Source organism: Haemorhous mexicanus, chromosome 7 (genome assembly GCF_027477595.1).
Source record: "Haemorhous mexicanus isolate bHaeMex1 chromosome 7, bHaeMex1.pri, whole genome shotgun sequence".
Taxonomy (NCBI): domain Eukaryota; kingdom Metazoa; phylum Chordata; class Aves; order Passeriformes; family Fringillidae; genus Haemorhous; species Haemorhous mexicanus.
In genome coordinates this window covers 34,171,728-34,187,726 of record NC_082347.1, presented here as the reverse complement: position 1 = coordinate 34,187,726, position 15,999 = coordinate 34,171,728, and positions in this window count along the sequence as shown.

Sequence of the window (15,999 nt, the reverse complement as noted above, 5' to 3'; positions counted from 1 at the left end):
TACTACTTGGAGAAAGAGAAGTGGGGAGGAAGCCCACAGCATAAATGAAAAAATTTAAGACCAGATTTTTCCAAATTTCATACCAAGCTTTTTATTCTTGCCATCTTCCTAGTTAACTTTTGCCAAAATAACCAGATGCAAGCCTCAGGAAGGCTAAATTATAGTTTAGTGTCCAAAGGAGTGGGAGGAAAAAAAATACTTAAATGTGTTTCTGCAGTAGACTTTATGCATCCATTCAGTGTGATCTAATGTAAGTCAGGCTTTAACAAATATTTTTGCTCAACTTGGTTCCAGGATAAAATTGTAGAAGTTACTGAAAGGTGAAAAAACCCTCAATCTATTCAACTTAAAAAAAAAAAAAAAAAGGCATTTAAGGGGGGTCTAACAGAAGTATACAAAAATCTTAGCTGAATGGATAATATCAATGCATGTTACTACTTTTGATACAGCACAGATGACAGGATCGGGGGCATAAATGGAAGTTCAAAAAACAAATTCAGAGGAGACATAAGGAAGTGCTTTGTCACTCAAAGAATAATAAATGTTTGGAATGGCCTACTGGGCAAGGTTGTTGAGGCAAAGACAGTGGGCTCGTTCAAGAAGCAATTAGATGCTATCCTGGGGGAAACGCTGTATTACAAGAGACAAGCATCAATGTGTTGAATGGCCTTTTCTCATTCCTAACATTTTCTATGTTCTTTTCTCCAGCTTGTACTCTTAAGGGTCTGCAGCCTCGGTGTATGATATCAAAACTGAAATCAGGCCCAGCAGTGTTCTCCACTAAACTGGGCCAAGAAGTATAATAAAGATTTGGCCTTGCTATAAAAATGTGCCGTGCTGTACTGTTACTCTGCTTATTCCATGCTGGCTTCTGGGCTTCTAATAAAGGAACAGGAGTTGGGCAAAGCACCCAGGGTTCAAAGATTTGTTTCACACCTTGTGTCGAGTCCACAGCGAACTTTTAAGAAACTGGGGCACCCTGCCCTTCAGGTGGGAGCACTTCAGAGGTGGGCCAGGACAATTCCAGTGCATGCAGGGCTCTTTGGATCCATCACAACCTGAAATCAGTATTCAAATGTGCCTTTATTAGTAGTTATTAATACTTTTTTTGAGAACTGCTCTGTCTCTTTCAGCTTACCCATCTCTTCTAATGCTGTTTCTTCTCCCTCCAGGCACAGCACTGATGCTTTCCCCCCCTTACCCCTTTGAAAACATCAAAAGGGAATAAAAGTTTACATTTGTTCTTTGGTGCATGCAGAGGCACCCACAGGACAGGTGAGTCTTTGGAAGGTTACATAACATATCTGTGTAGTGCCAGAATAAGTGCACAACTCAGAGCCTTTGGCTGAAACGGGGCAATTGCACCCCTCTGACTCCCAGGAAAATCCCATCCCCTTCCATGCTGAGGTCACTGCACAGCCCTGTGCTCCTGGGGCAGCACAGAGGGGCCCACAGAGGCTCCAACCAGGGATGGCCCTCTAGGGGGGTGCAGACTCAGCTGATGATGGGCACAGAGCTCCTGGCACCCAGCTGAGTGGGCTGAACTCCACTGAGAAGAGAGGGGTGACCCAAAACACATCTTGCATTAATTCTTGTGGTGCATTGAAGAAGGGCAACGGAGCTGGTGAAGAATCTGGAGCACGAGTCTGAGGAGCATCTGAGGGAGCTGGGGGTGTTTAGCCTGGAGAAAAGGAGGCTCAGGGATGGCCTTGTCACTCCCTACAACCACTTGCAAAGAGGTTGTAGTGAGGTGGGGGTCAGTCTCTTCTCCCAGGTTACAAGTGGCAGGATAAGAGGAAATGGCCTCAAGACACAGCAGTGGAGATTTAGATTGGATATTAGGAAAAATTTCCTCACTACAATGGTTGCCAATCTGTGGAACAGGCTGCCCAGGGAAGTGGTGGAGCCACCATTCCTGGAGGTATCATTCAAAAGTCTGTAGATGTGGCACTTGGGGACATGCATTAGTGATGGACATGGCAGTGCTGGGTTAACAATTGCACTTGATGATCTTAGAGGTCTTTTCCAACCTAAATTAATCCACGATTCTATGGTTTATGGGTCATGGAGGAAGGTTTAAGGGCTTTCTGTAGGAGGCTGCATTGAGACACTACACTGAAGATGGCCTCTCCTCCCCTACAATTACTGAGTGTCCTACAGGAGCTTATAAGCAGGCACAACTAGACAGTGAGGAAGTCCTCAAGGACATGGATTTTACTAAACACATAGGACTATGTAGCTCTCACCAAGTATTCCATCAGCAACTCAGCAAAGAGGCATTTTAGGGAAATATTTAAAGAATGCTGCATTTGCAGCTGTGCTTTTGTTGTATGGGAAACCTTCACCACATACAACCCACTGCACAAGAGAAAGTATTAGACTGCTTTGGGGGTCAGGGGGAAAAAAATGTATGCTCAGCTAAGAAAGCAGCTGAACACCTGGAGGAGAGGGATGGCAATCCCTCCCTCTCCAGCCAGGGTGAATATGGAAAAAAGAAGTTTGAACAGCCACCTCCACCCAGACACTAAGGCAGTGTCTCATTCAGGGCCATGCAAATAAAAATTAAATTAATATGGATTGCTGAAAGACTCACTGTCTATAATTTCTTCCCCTAAATCTTCTGCGAATTGTTGTTTTTGGGGTTTTTTTTATATTATATTTTACTGGTGCAGGATTCTTACACTTCTAACCTTCATTACAATGGCTTTGTGCCCCAGCACTCCTGGGAAAATGCATATTCAGAATAGCTTTGCAAGTGCTGCCGAAGCCATTTGATGTCTGCACCACTAGCTAAGTTATTTGCTAACAAACGTTGAGACTTTTTGCCCTTCCAAAAGAACTATTTCACATGTGGTTTTTGGCTTCCTCTGCAGTGGCTCAGCAATATTATTTTATCCCAGCAAAGAGCACATTATTGTTTAATATCACTGCTATATTCCAGTGTGTTCCCAAGATGATAAATGTTGGCGCAGAAAAGAGGCAACTTTTTCAAACAATAAGTAATAAATTGTGGAAGGCTGAGGTAAATATTTTTCCATGTCCCCGAACAACTCTTGAGTACATTCCTGAGGAGTGTATTGACAATAAAATGTTTGAGAACAAGAAAATTTGTTGGATCAGGTTGTGGTTGTTGTCCAACCCGTAAAATATCATAAAAATTCCTAGCTCTTCCTCCCATCTGATCCAGTATGTACTTCTGGGTACAGCTTTAACTAAAGCATTCAAAACGTCTACCATGAAAATATGAATATGAATGAATTAGTGTGAGAAGACAAACTGCATTGTTCCAAGGCTTTAGGAAAAAGCAACCTGAAACACAAAGTTTGTCAGCTAGGCCCAGGTGTCTTGGTGATGAATTATTCAAATACCTGGATTCACTGTGCCAGTGAGATCTGGAGTGCAATGGGCGACCCAGCCAAGCAAGGACAAGAGGTGTCACATGTGGGTTGCTGAGCACTGAACATGTTCAGTGAGTTGTTTGTGATCAAATCACAGGTCACAAAAGTCAGAAATTAATGAGTAAATGTGTCACCTTGATACCCTGTTAGAAAACAATCCCTGCTAGCAGGCAAGCCGCAAAGAGAAAAAGATTACCAAAATCAGAATATTGATATCCTGTGTAAGGTTTACTTGCAGGTGTGCATCACCTCCAACACGACCATGTGTCTGTCCAGCCCTGTACCTCCCTTTGAATCCCATCCCTACAGCTTCTGCCCTCAGGCTGGCACACCCACCCAGGAGGAGCACTCACTTAACCCACCAGGAGCCAGAGGGAAAAGCACTGGTGACTGGGAGCAGAGCTGCAAATGCTGACCCCAACCACATGAAAATTAGCACCTCAGTATGTACAGAAAAGGCTACTTCGTTATAATTTCTTTGCACTGATTTCAAAGGGGTTTTGCAATTTTTAAATATTGAATATGGACATGTTCAACATCCTTCTGGGCCAATATCTGTCTGTTTAAATGGAATCTACTAATCCCCTAACACTATAAGGGGAAGACATATTCAGTATTCTCTGTACTTGAGACATAAATAATAAATGCAATTTAAACTGAAATTTGAGCAGACTTTCCATTAAGTAACAGATCACTGTTGGATGGGCATGGTTTTTTATATCTGGCAGAGGGCTGTATCTCAGATATGTGGACATCATGTAGAGATGGGATATTTTGTACGAACATTAATAATGATGTTCCTACATCGCTCATGCTGAGGAAATGCTTCCTATTCATCTCATTATCTTCTGGTGCCACAATGGCAGCATGATGAGTGCAGAGAAATGAGTGAGAAGCCTTCTATGTCTTTGTGTGGTGGGCATAAAATGGTTGCAAACTAGATGAATGCTTAAATACATTATCTCTTTGACATTTCACACTACCCTTCTGGAAAGACCCCATATATTTAATATCAAAAGGGCAGAGACCACTTACCATGGGAGAAAAAGAGAATGACTGCTTTGTCCTGCTATCTGTATCCCAGGGAGCAGATCACAGAGGACCGAGATGGTTTCCCTCACGCCTTGAAAGGGGCTGATGAGAACCCAGGAGCACCTAGATAGAAGTCAGATCCGTTCACTCATATCAGTCCCACAGATCTGCTCTAAATCTCTCTTCCCAGTCACCTCCTCCAGGGTTAAAAAGATGGCACAGCAGAGTGTGCCAGAGAGGTTGTTCTGAGTTATTGTTGTGTATGTTTCAGTGGTCATTGCTGTCTTCATAACCCTCATTTCAATATAAATCACTTCTGTTTTCACATTTTCTCCCAGACTAGTTCCACATCCCGAGGACCATTCCCACGAGTACCAGTTGAATCTGTTCCCCCCAGCTCTTCTCCAACGACATTTCACAACATTGCTAAAGGCTTCAGCACTCACTGAAAGCATCAAAGGGCCTATTCTCATCTTTCATGGAATCTAATAAGAATGGTGGGGCTATATATTCACAAAGCTGGCACTGCTTCTCTGCATGTCCTTTAAAAGCCGCAGGAGTCTCCATGTGGGAGAATGGGAATAGCAGCACTGGCCTGCCAGCCACGGAGGCTAAAACACAGATATCTTACGAGAATTGTTGAAGTCCAAAACAGTTGATGCAGGAAAGAAAACACTTTGCAGGAAAGTAAGAGGTGCACACATCCATGGGGAGGACAGCAACATGCCTACAGGTAGCTCAGCTGCCACCCCAACCTGTAGCCTCGAAATAAAAGTGATGACGGGACTGCAGACACAAATATCCCAAGCTTCACTGATCTAATTCACATCAGTGGACTACTCCTTGTACAGATGAAACTCTGAACAGGCCTCCTTTCCACATTCTATTAACAGAACTATAAATATTTAATTGGAAATATAAGGTACTAATAAGCATCTTTAATAAAAGAATATTGTGATAGCTTGGCAGACTGCCACATTCATCTCCACTGCATACAGTGTCTCCTTCTTGTCTTGAACTGCTAGATGACATCCTTCTGATGGAATTAATTGGCCTCTTTCTTGCCCCATGCTATTTCTGGTGTAATTATCTTGCAGTTTGGCCCCTGGATGATGTTGTTCCTGCTGCTGCTCTTCTGCTCTCAGTGTTCTCAGTTGGTGTAGGGTGTTGCCTGAATTCAGGTCCATTTTCCTCTTACCAACATTTCGCGACATTTTCTGCAGAAAGAGCAATTTAGATTCCAATGTAAAGCAAGCTGTGATCAAAATCCATTGACTTCAACAGCTGATAGATCAGCTTTTCACACCTGCCACGTGTTTCAAGTAGTCATAAGACAGAAATGTGCATTGGAAAATGAAGTTGCTCATGTGAGGAGGAAGAGATGACAAGACTGATTGGAAGAAAAGAAAACCAAGTTTCTGTTTTCTCAGGAAATTACAGCTTGACCTCAGGTTACTGAGATATTTCCATTGACTTCATGGCTTTTCCTCTGCAGATATATCAGATATGAGATCTATCCAGTGAAGTACATTCCCTTGTAATTACTGAACTACCAAAGTGCAAAAGTTACAAAGGAGATGAAATGTATTTTAGAATTAGACAATGGACTTCAGTTAATTTTTGCATTTCTTCATATACTGAATGACTTTTTATTTGGGTATTCTAAATTATTAAGAAGAAAATTAAAAATTAAAGAGGAAGAACATTTCTGGATAGAAAAGAGTAAAAAATGGAAAGTCCAGCTTACAAGTAAGCACTCTTTCCTGGTAAAAGAATGGGTGACAGGGTGATGGCTTGACAAAACATGGAAGCCATTCCTGAGAAATTTCTTAGGAATGGAGAGCATAATGTCAGGTTAAAGCAAATCCAAACCCATCCCAAAACCTTAATTTCCATATTTTTCTGTTTCTGGGAAGCTTTCATATTTCACTCTTGTCACAGCTGATACCAAATTTTACCCATGCTGTGACATATTACCTGGTCTACGGGCCCAGCCAGGGCTTTCTACATGGCCTGTCTGAGCTGGTTTAGTCTTTTTCTGGGAGCCAAGTACTTGCAAGGTTTGGGAACATGCTCCTGGAGGAAGAGAGATTCCTGTGTCACAAGCCAGGCACTGCAGCTACACTTGAGACCAGCCATGAACACACACTGCACTCAGCAGTGGTGTTTATAGGATTGTTAACTGCCAAAGAGATGTGAGGCTCACCCCTGTAACAATATTTCCTTTGCCTTCAAAAAGCACTTCTCTGAAGTGTCCAGAGATATCCTCTCTTAGGGGTTATTCCCAGTTAAGATAAACCAAGGGAAAATGGGAGGCTGCTGTCAAAAGAAGAATAATGTTAGTGCTTACAAAAGTTCCCCTTCATGAAGGAGCACCACAGTGCTCTGCACAACCTCTGTGTTTGATTTCTCTGTCATATTTTCTCACACTGGAGATGGTCCCAAAGCAAACCTCTGAATGCAAGCACAGAACATGATTAAGAATCAAAGCCTAGAACGCCAGAACATATGTTTGGCTTCTTGCTTGTATCTTTATAGAGGTCCAGCCAAAAGCCTCAGTACAAACACCCTTGAATATTTGTACGTTCTGCACAATAGGCCAAAATGTTCATGCTTACTCCTATTAACCTTTTGCTGACTAAAACTGTTGCAAATCTACTCTTTGCCATGGATTCTACACGGGAGAGAAACCCTGTTTGACCTAAAATAAGTCTAGCTCAGCCTTGTTTTTCTCAGCAGTCAGAAATTCTGACTGCTCCTTCAAGTCAAAAGAACATTACTTCACAACACGGAATCTCTGAGGTGGCTTCCCATAATGTTCAAGCTCCTGGACAAAACTCTGGGAAGTGCAGTGCCTCATGATATGGACACACTTTGCTTATTTCAAGAGGACCAGAAGCTCTGGTTTTCACTGGAAGTTCTTGGTCTCTGGTTAAGACAAAAGTAAACAAAAATTTCTTATCTTAAACTGATTTATTCATCAGATGTCATGTAAGATAACCACCTTAGCAAAAAGGCCTTCAGTATTACCAAAGACATATGCATGTATTTCTCTATCCTAGAATGAGAGGAAAGTCAAACTTACCTGCAGATTCCACAGCTAGAGGTGTGACATCATTGGGTACCTCAGGCAACCTGGACTTTGCCTCCGTCTGTCTTATATGTGTGACTCTGCAGATTCCACTGAAGGTTTCTGCTCTGCCAGTCCTGCAGCTTTCTAAGACACATCTCAGCAGCCTGTTGACCTCCCACACAGGTCAGGAGAAAGTGGCAAACAAATGCTTTTTGACATAAATCAAGCTTCTCATGCTCATGCTTCTCATGAATTAATGAATAACACGCTTCCAAGAGCTATTTTTCCACCAGGCATGGCACTATAAGAAAGACATAAACCTATTAGAAAGCATGCAAGTAAGGGCTATGAGAATGTTGAAGGGTCTGGAGGGAAAGATGTAGGAGGTGTAGCTGAGGGCACTTGGTTACTTCAGCTGGAGAGGACAGAGGGGATACCTCATAGGATTTTAGAACTTCTTCATCGGGGGAGAGGAGGGGCAGGCACTGATCTCTTCTCTGTGGTGACCAGTGACAGGACCCAAAGGAATGGCCTGAAGCTGTGTCAGCGGAGGCTTAGGTTGGATATTGGCAAAAGGTTCTTCACCCAGAGGGTGTTTGGGCACTGGAACAGGCTCCCCAGGGCAGTGGTCACTACAGCAGTCCTCACAGAGTTCAAGTACAATGCTCTTCAGGCACATAGGGTGATCCTTGGGGTGGTCCTGGGAGCTGGACTTCGATGATCCTTGTGGGTCCCTTCCAACTCAACACATTGTATGATACCATGTAAGACTAGACACTACTACAAATTATCTGAAATCCACCCTGGATACCGTGTATATATGATAAAGGGCATAATTTAGCATATTTTCCTCAATCCCAATGAAAAGAAATTATTTAAGACAGAAAAGATGAAACAAAAAATTCATGTAAAGGTTACTCAGGAAATTTCAGCATGGAACATTTCATTAATCAAACCCCAAATAAAATCAGCTGTCTTCTAAAGTGAGAACAGAAAAATTTAGGACAACATACGTCTGAAAAAAAAGTTAGACTTTTTTATTCCAGGAGAACTCAGCTAAAAGCTCCCTCCATTCTGGCACCTGGGTTTCGTTTCATAATAGCTTCGGTCCATTGTTCCTTATTATCAGAGCTGACTATGTTCAAGCTAAGGCAGATCTTGTTCCTAAATTTATGTCTCTGTGTGTGACCACTACAATATGTGTTTTGTATGCTTTTTCCTGAAAGCCTAATATAGTGATACCTGTGACACGGCTTGGACTCCCCCTTTCATGTATATTACCAACTCGAACTGCAACCTGCTGGTAGATTTTTCTTAAACTCTAAAATGAGGGTCTAACCTTCTCTTCTTTTTCTTTTTCTTCTCTGTTACCTATAATCTTGATTTGACTCACACAAAAGTGACACAGTGGGAAATCCACTCAAGAAGACTTTGACAACTAACAATGGAAACCTACCTACACGAAAGTTGACTGGTGGCGTTTATAGTGAAAAAATGTATTCAGGTTTAAAGATGTCATCTGTGTTAACTGATCCGTGTTGGTTTTGTGTGTTTTTGTCAAAAGAAATGTGCCGTGGAGTCACCTCTGTTAGGGTAAAGAAAACTAGCCAGAACAACATCACCACTAAAAATAGACAGCTATAGTCAGGAGAAAAAAAAAAAATCCCCCCAAAATATTTAAGACTGGGTTCATATGAAGTTTAGGTTGGACCAAATCCAAAGGACTTATATAAAAGAGTAAAACTTTCAATATTTAAATACAACACACGGAAATATTTATACTTGTCTTCCTTTTGTCTTCTCTAATGCACACAAAAAAAATTGTTATTTTATGCAGTAACAACATTGTTTTAAATGTGCCTCATGGATTAAATTAAAATAAGATCACGGTACATTTTTCAGTAGTAGCTACCAATTGTTTTGTTCTTTGGGACAGATTTACTGTCCACCTGGAATGAATTCTTGCTGTGAAACATCTTCCCTCATCAAATGGGACACCTGAGGCCATAAGATGTCATTGGAAATCTTGGACATTTAATCCCAGAAAAAAGACAAGTAAGTTAGTACAAAGTTCAAAGATGCCACAAGCCAAGTAAAAGGGACTGAATCCATGAGGGTATTAAAGTAATTGGTATTGTCCAACCAGTCCTTGTGTCTTCCACAATACTGGGTCTGCTCTACTAGGCCAGACCTTGTTGCTGGATACAGCTGCCTTGAAATAGTTGTTCTCAGTAATATATTCACTGCTAGCAGACCCTTTTGATGAAAACCTTATCAAATATTCCACATTTGTGAAACTCAACCCGAAAATGGTCTTTTGAGTCATATTACAAACACGTGAAATGGAGATGATGCTACTACTCCACCCTCATGAAATGCAGGACAATGGAAAAACTTGGAAGAGGTTATTGGAAGAAACCTGAGGTGACAAACACTGTGCAAAATGTGAATGAAACAGAGAGGATCTGAAGGCAGAAGGAGGAAGAGAGTCAGCAGCATCCCTCAGTTCATTTACCCAGGTCAGAGTAGCTTGAAGGAAGGACAAAGTTCAGAGGGGTCTGTACTGTTGCTGTCTATGCTGCAGGTGTCCTCTAGCTAAACTGAGGCTTTAAAAAGTGACCAGATTTGTGGATGGCAAATTTTTCCAACCTGTATATTGCCTATACCTGAAAGATGCCTATTCATTTAAATTCCCATGAAAATTTAAAGGGGGTGGGGCAAAGAAAAAGATCATCTCTTAAAATTAAATCATTTGAGGTGAAGCCATTTTGTTTAGTGTTTTTTCATTGGTACAAGTTCTTTGTCATCCCTCATGATGCAGAGGAGGAAAAGTTCATAAAAGCAAGACATGAATTGCTTAAGCAAAATTCATGCATTAAACAGGGCATTGTTGGTTCAATGAGAAATACCTCAGAAAACCCAGTGAGAAACATATATTTTGGGATGACTCACTGGAGATGGAATTTCATCTCCTGCCACTGTGGCAACACTGATTCTGCCATTGAGGTTCTGAACATGCTTTTTGCAGATAATATGAGCTGTGCCACTGTATCTCATGTATCTCATGTTTTTTACCGTTTTAGAGCCAGGGGAGGACTTGGTTAATACACATCCCAGACTGCAATAGATATGCAATTTGTGAATCACAGACCGTTTACTGCAGCCAGACAAGGGCTACTGCAGGACCTCACCTCTCTTGTCACCCACCTGATTTCTCCTACAGGTTCACTGCCAGGCAAGTCTCAGCATCAAAGATGAAAGCTGGCTAAAGCCTCCAGCAAGAAAACTGCCAAAAGTTGGGTGATTAAACAGAACAAATCAAACCCCCTTCAAACGTTACTTTAGAGGGGCTGTATTCAAGTTCAAATGGGGGTTATCGTGTCTCAGTTTGCCATCAGGCAGTCAGGGTAACTGACCCAGCAATACCTGCCCAGAGGAAGAGATAATGTTTGAAATTCATGTTAGGAACAATTATCTACTTGACTTTTAAGTATGGTTCTTTCTGCTTTCATTTTTTTTAGGAGGGCATAAAAAAAAACCCAAAACAAAACAGAAAGGCTCGCAACTCTTTGAAGGTCCTGTTTGTGCTGAAAACAGACTCTGTGAATTGGTAACTGGCCTCCCAGAGCCCAGGGGAAGTGAGGCTGAGGCAGCTTGGCAGGTGACACTGCTGCCATGCCACTTCTGCAGCCACCCACTGGCCAGTCCTGGCTGCGGGGTTTTGCTGCAGCAGGACAAGCCACCGTCCCCGTCCCACAGCCTGAGCTCAGCACCCTCCTTGCTCAACCTCACCCACCTGTACCATCCCTGTACCCCTCTGCACAAGGCTGGAGAAGGGGTCACAGGGTGATGTGGCTGCCCCAGGGCTGCGGGTGTGCAAAGCACCCAGGTCCCTGTGGTGCTGGAGGTCACGGCCTCCCTCACAAGGGCACAGCTGGCAGGAGCCTAACTCTGGACAGCTGGAAACAGAAGCAAAACAGCAAAGCCACAAGTATGTAACTTCTCTGTTCTTCAGCATTGGTTGCTATTTCCTGTTAAACTGCTGCCTTTCATCCAGGGCAGGGCTGGCTCTCCTGCAGGTGAGGAGGGGGAGAGGTGGCCTGCTGGCAACATGGGAACGGCTGGAGCTGCTGGCTGAGGAATTACAGAATCACAGTATATGCTAAGTTGGAAGGGACCCACAAGGATCATCGAGTCCAGCTCCTGGCCCTCATAAACACATGGGTGAGAAACAAAGAATGATCTTCTGCAAGACCATGAGCAATTTGTGGGCAGCCATGTCGTGTTCCTGCTTGGTCAGGACAGAAGATGCTGGCTGGTCCCATCAGTGTCCCCGTGGCTTCTCTGGAAGGGAAGGCTCATTGTGAGCCTGGAAATGCTGCACAGAATCATCCTGTTGGAATCCTGCTCCTGCTTTCCCTCTGGGGCCTTAGGTGAAGCCAAGCCCACAGTGTGAATGCACACTCAGGAGCACTTGTGGCCATGCACAGAATGGGCAACTTCAACCCCGCTGCTCCCAGGGAATTCAAACCGTTGGAAAATGAATTAAGCCTTGCCAATATCTTTGCTTTAAAAATCAAAACAACAATAACAAAAAGACCAGTCAGGTTAATTACACTAGAGCAGGGAGGAATCTGTGAGATGTAAATACATTTCCATGAACATTAAAAGCAAACCCCTCTCTAAAGTGTTTTTCTTTCACAAGCAAGCAAGAAAAGCATTGGATAAAACTAACTTTGCTTATTTTAGTTTCGACTCAATTACCTGTTAATGGAAAAAATCTGGCACCACCAATAATAAGGCAGGAATGAGATCACTGTTCTGGAGGCCTGGCTTGTCAGGGAAGCTTGCAACAAGAAGTGCATTTATCTGCCTTTCTATAACCCTTTTCAAGCACTCTGTCAGGGAGCCCAAACTGAGCAGCCAGTTTAGGAGGAACTTGGAACCCACTCCAGGCCCCCTCGGCCCTCTGGGAAAAGGAAAATTATTGTTGGCAAGTCTGCCTGGCTCCAGAAGTTGATCCAGTGCCCCCCACTTGCCCATGCAGCAGCAGACAGAGCTAAGAATTTTGTTATAATTAAATAACAGTGTGCTGATTGGTTGCTGGAGGTGGTCTTGAAACTGGTGTTTAAGGCAGTAGAGAACAACGGTTACTATTCATAGAAAAAGCAGAGTCTTAAAATCCATCTGTTTCGTTCCAAATTTAGGCCAAAAAAATGCTCACTCACTGTCTTTAAAAATACCACCTGCTTAGCTATTTTGTATAATGTGCCATTATATAAGTTTGAAGAAGGAGCAGGCAGGGAAGCAGCGGGGGCTGAGGAGGGGTGGGTGGAACAGATTAAAAAGATATAGTTAGATCCAAAAATACCCCAGCAGCTTATTTAAAAGGGAACACAAAATAAGGGAGCAAAGGAGACAATTTCTGATGGAGATTAAAACCAGGGTGTTTGCTAATGCCTGGCAAACAGCTACTACAAATGGGCTTGTTTGCAAATAAGATAATAATCCTTTTTCCCTCTTTCTTGATAAAAACCCCACCCTTCTTGCTTGGCACACCCAGCTTCAGTCATCCCCATGCTACAGAGCTGTGGAAACACCTTGAGACTTTCCCACCCTGTAACTCTTCTGGTGGTGTCCAGGCCAGGGCATCAAAAGCCCCTGCCAGCAGGTACCTCCTAAATGGGGCTGTGCTTCCCATCAGTGAGCTGGTGCCAGCTGCTAACTCAAAGGAACGAGACAGGGATCTGGTAACCCCACAGCATTGACTTTTCCAGAGCAGCTCTGCTCTGTGAGCAGGAGCATTAGCAGGGCCTGGTGTCCTGCAGATGTGTCTCCTATCTCCACATTGTCCTTTCCCTCCCCTTGCTTCCCCACTGCAGTCTTACATAATGTTACATATTGCAGCTGCAGCATTTCCACTTTTCCCTATACCCTTAACTCGTTCCCTTGTTCCCTCCAACATCCCAATGCTGTCCATGTCTCCTACCTAATCTTCTCAGCCTGCCAGCTGGGCAGGGGAGAGCAGATGCTGGTCCAGAAGTAGATGTGTGATAATTGGCCATCTGGATGCTGCCAGAGAGAATGGATAACAGCTGAGCTCTCCCTGCCTTTTCTTCAGCAGTGGATCTGGAAAGCCTCTCTTCTCAGCGCCGGCAGAGATTTCCCTGGAACTCAGAGGGACTTTATCATCTCTGAGAGTTTGACTGCCGCTGTCAAATCTGGTTCAAAATGCCAGAGTATTCAAGAATTATCAGGAGAGGGTCAAGCAGATGGACAGAGAGCATGACTTCATGTTCTCCACTGCCTTAGAGGTCCAGATTAATATCCCCCCCACCTCAAATTTAAAAACATTTCCAACCTCAGAAAAAGAGCAACTCCTAGTACATGGATGAAAGTCACGAGTTAATATTTTTGATTGATCCCAGAAGAAAATCAGTCCAGGGGTTGGAAGACTACAGTTGTCAAAGGGTCCTTAAATGGGTTGGTGACATTATTGACAATGATGGGTGCTTGGAATGAAATCACTTGTAGCTCAAAAATCTCAAGATGTTTTCCAGGGACATCTTAAAATTAATGCCAAAGTAACTGTCTACCCTTTTTTTTTTTGTAACATAGCAATTGTTACAATCTCTGAGCAAATTTGAATATTCATAGTTTTAAGGCTCCAAAAGCTTTAGACATCCTGTCCAACAAAGATCACTTGAGATCAATCTCAGTCCTGTACTAAATTTAATTTTCAGCTGGAGCACCTCTCCCAAAACAGCATCCAAACCCTTCATCCAGTCTTTGGTGGTAAAGTGCTCCTATGTGTATGCCAGACATATCTGGGCAGCAGTGTCACACACATTATTGTTTTTGTTATTAGTTTTGTAATAAATAACAACCACAATGGCAACAACTACAACAACAACAATAATAATAATAATAATAATATGAATATTATTAACGTTCATTATTGTTGCAATGACCTATGCAACCATTTTACTGTAAATTCTCTTTACATCATTTTTATAGTCTAATGAAATGAACAGGACTCTAAAGATTACTCTTTTTTTCCTGCCTGTCCATTTTTTTCCTTTAAGCAAAGCATAAAACCATGTGGCACTGCTTTGAGTCAGCAATTGCTTAAACTTTTTAAAATTCCATACACTAAGTGAAAAATGAGATTTACAAAACTAATGGAAAATAAATATCTCCCGAACATGCAATACATTGACTTGCTTCCTTGCCTTAGGTCCATAAAAACAGATGGAAGCAATAGCCCCAGTGAATTACCTACTGTATGCAGGGCCCTGTGCTGTCTCTAAGCAGCACTGGATGAGAACAGACCATTCCACTTTACCACCACCACACTCTAGTGGTTGCCCTCAGTGGTGTGGATCTGGGGGTGATCAGCCTGTTTCTCACCCTATTTTACACCTACAATGCCTAGACAGGGCTGTCCTCCCACCACATTTCCACTGTACCTGGACTCCTGGACACAAAAGGAATACATATAAATAATGGCAATTTTCTTCCAGGAGCCTTGACCCAGCTCAATTCCTCTAAGCAAGGGAAATTTGGAGGCAAATCTGAAGGCAAAATCCCTCAAAGGGATTCAGCCAAGGCACAACCTGGAGGAAACACAAGCAGTTGCTTTCCCAGGGATATACAATTGTTTTCCACAGCAAATAAGTTCCCAGCATGAGTTCTCCACCACTACAAGCCCTGTTCAATGTATCCTTGGAACACATGCCTCTCACCACACACACAGAAGGAAAACTAATTTGCACGGGAATGGTGTTTCAGGACTCTGCTTTCTGAAGTTTGCCTAATAAAGCAGAGAGCAAAGAACACATTATTTTGAATATATGAATCATACCTTGATGGTGTCTACTTTGAATCATGGCATTCAGAGATCTCCCTGGAGCACTATTCCTTACTTTAGAAGAGAGCAGCTATCCCCAGCAGAGATGCAGCACATGTGTCGGGCTGATGGATGGCCATGCTCTAGCAAGAGTCAAAACACTTAGGAAAAAGAAGTAAAAAATTCCCTAGAAACCTTAACTAGCCAGAGAATAATTTGAGCATTGCATTCAATTTACTAGCTACCAACAACAGCAAAATTTGGCACCTTCCACAAAGGCTTTGCAGCAATGTCCTTTTCCCCAGTGCAGAGCCCTCTCCCACCCACACTGCCCACGTGCCCGTCGTGGTTGATGAGGGAAAATGTTCCACTGAGGTCAAGGGCAGCATCATGTCAGACCACAAAAAAAAACACCATCAGAAGACATAGATCAAGAGAGATAAATGGAGCTTGATAAAAAATTCACCACGACTTGATCCTTCTAATAGGACATAAGAAAAAATACTCATGTATTTACACTACTAACATATTGGAACAAAAAAAAAAAAAAAAGGGGGGGGGGGCTTGTCTTCTAAACTAATAATTAAATATTAGCAATTAAAAGTCCTGTATATTGCTTACACATTATACTTCACTCAGCATCTCCC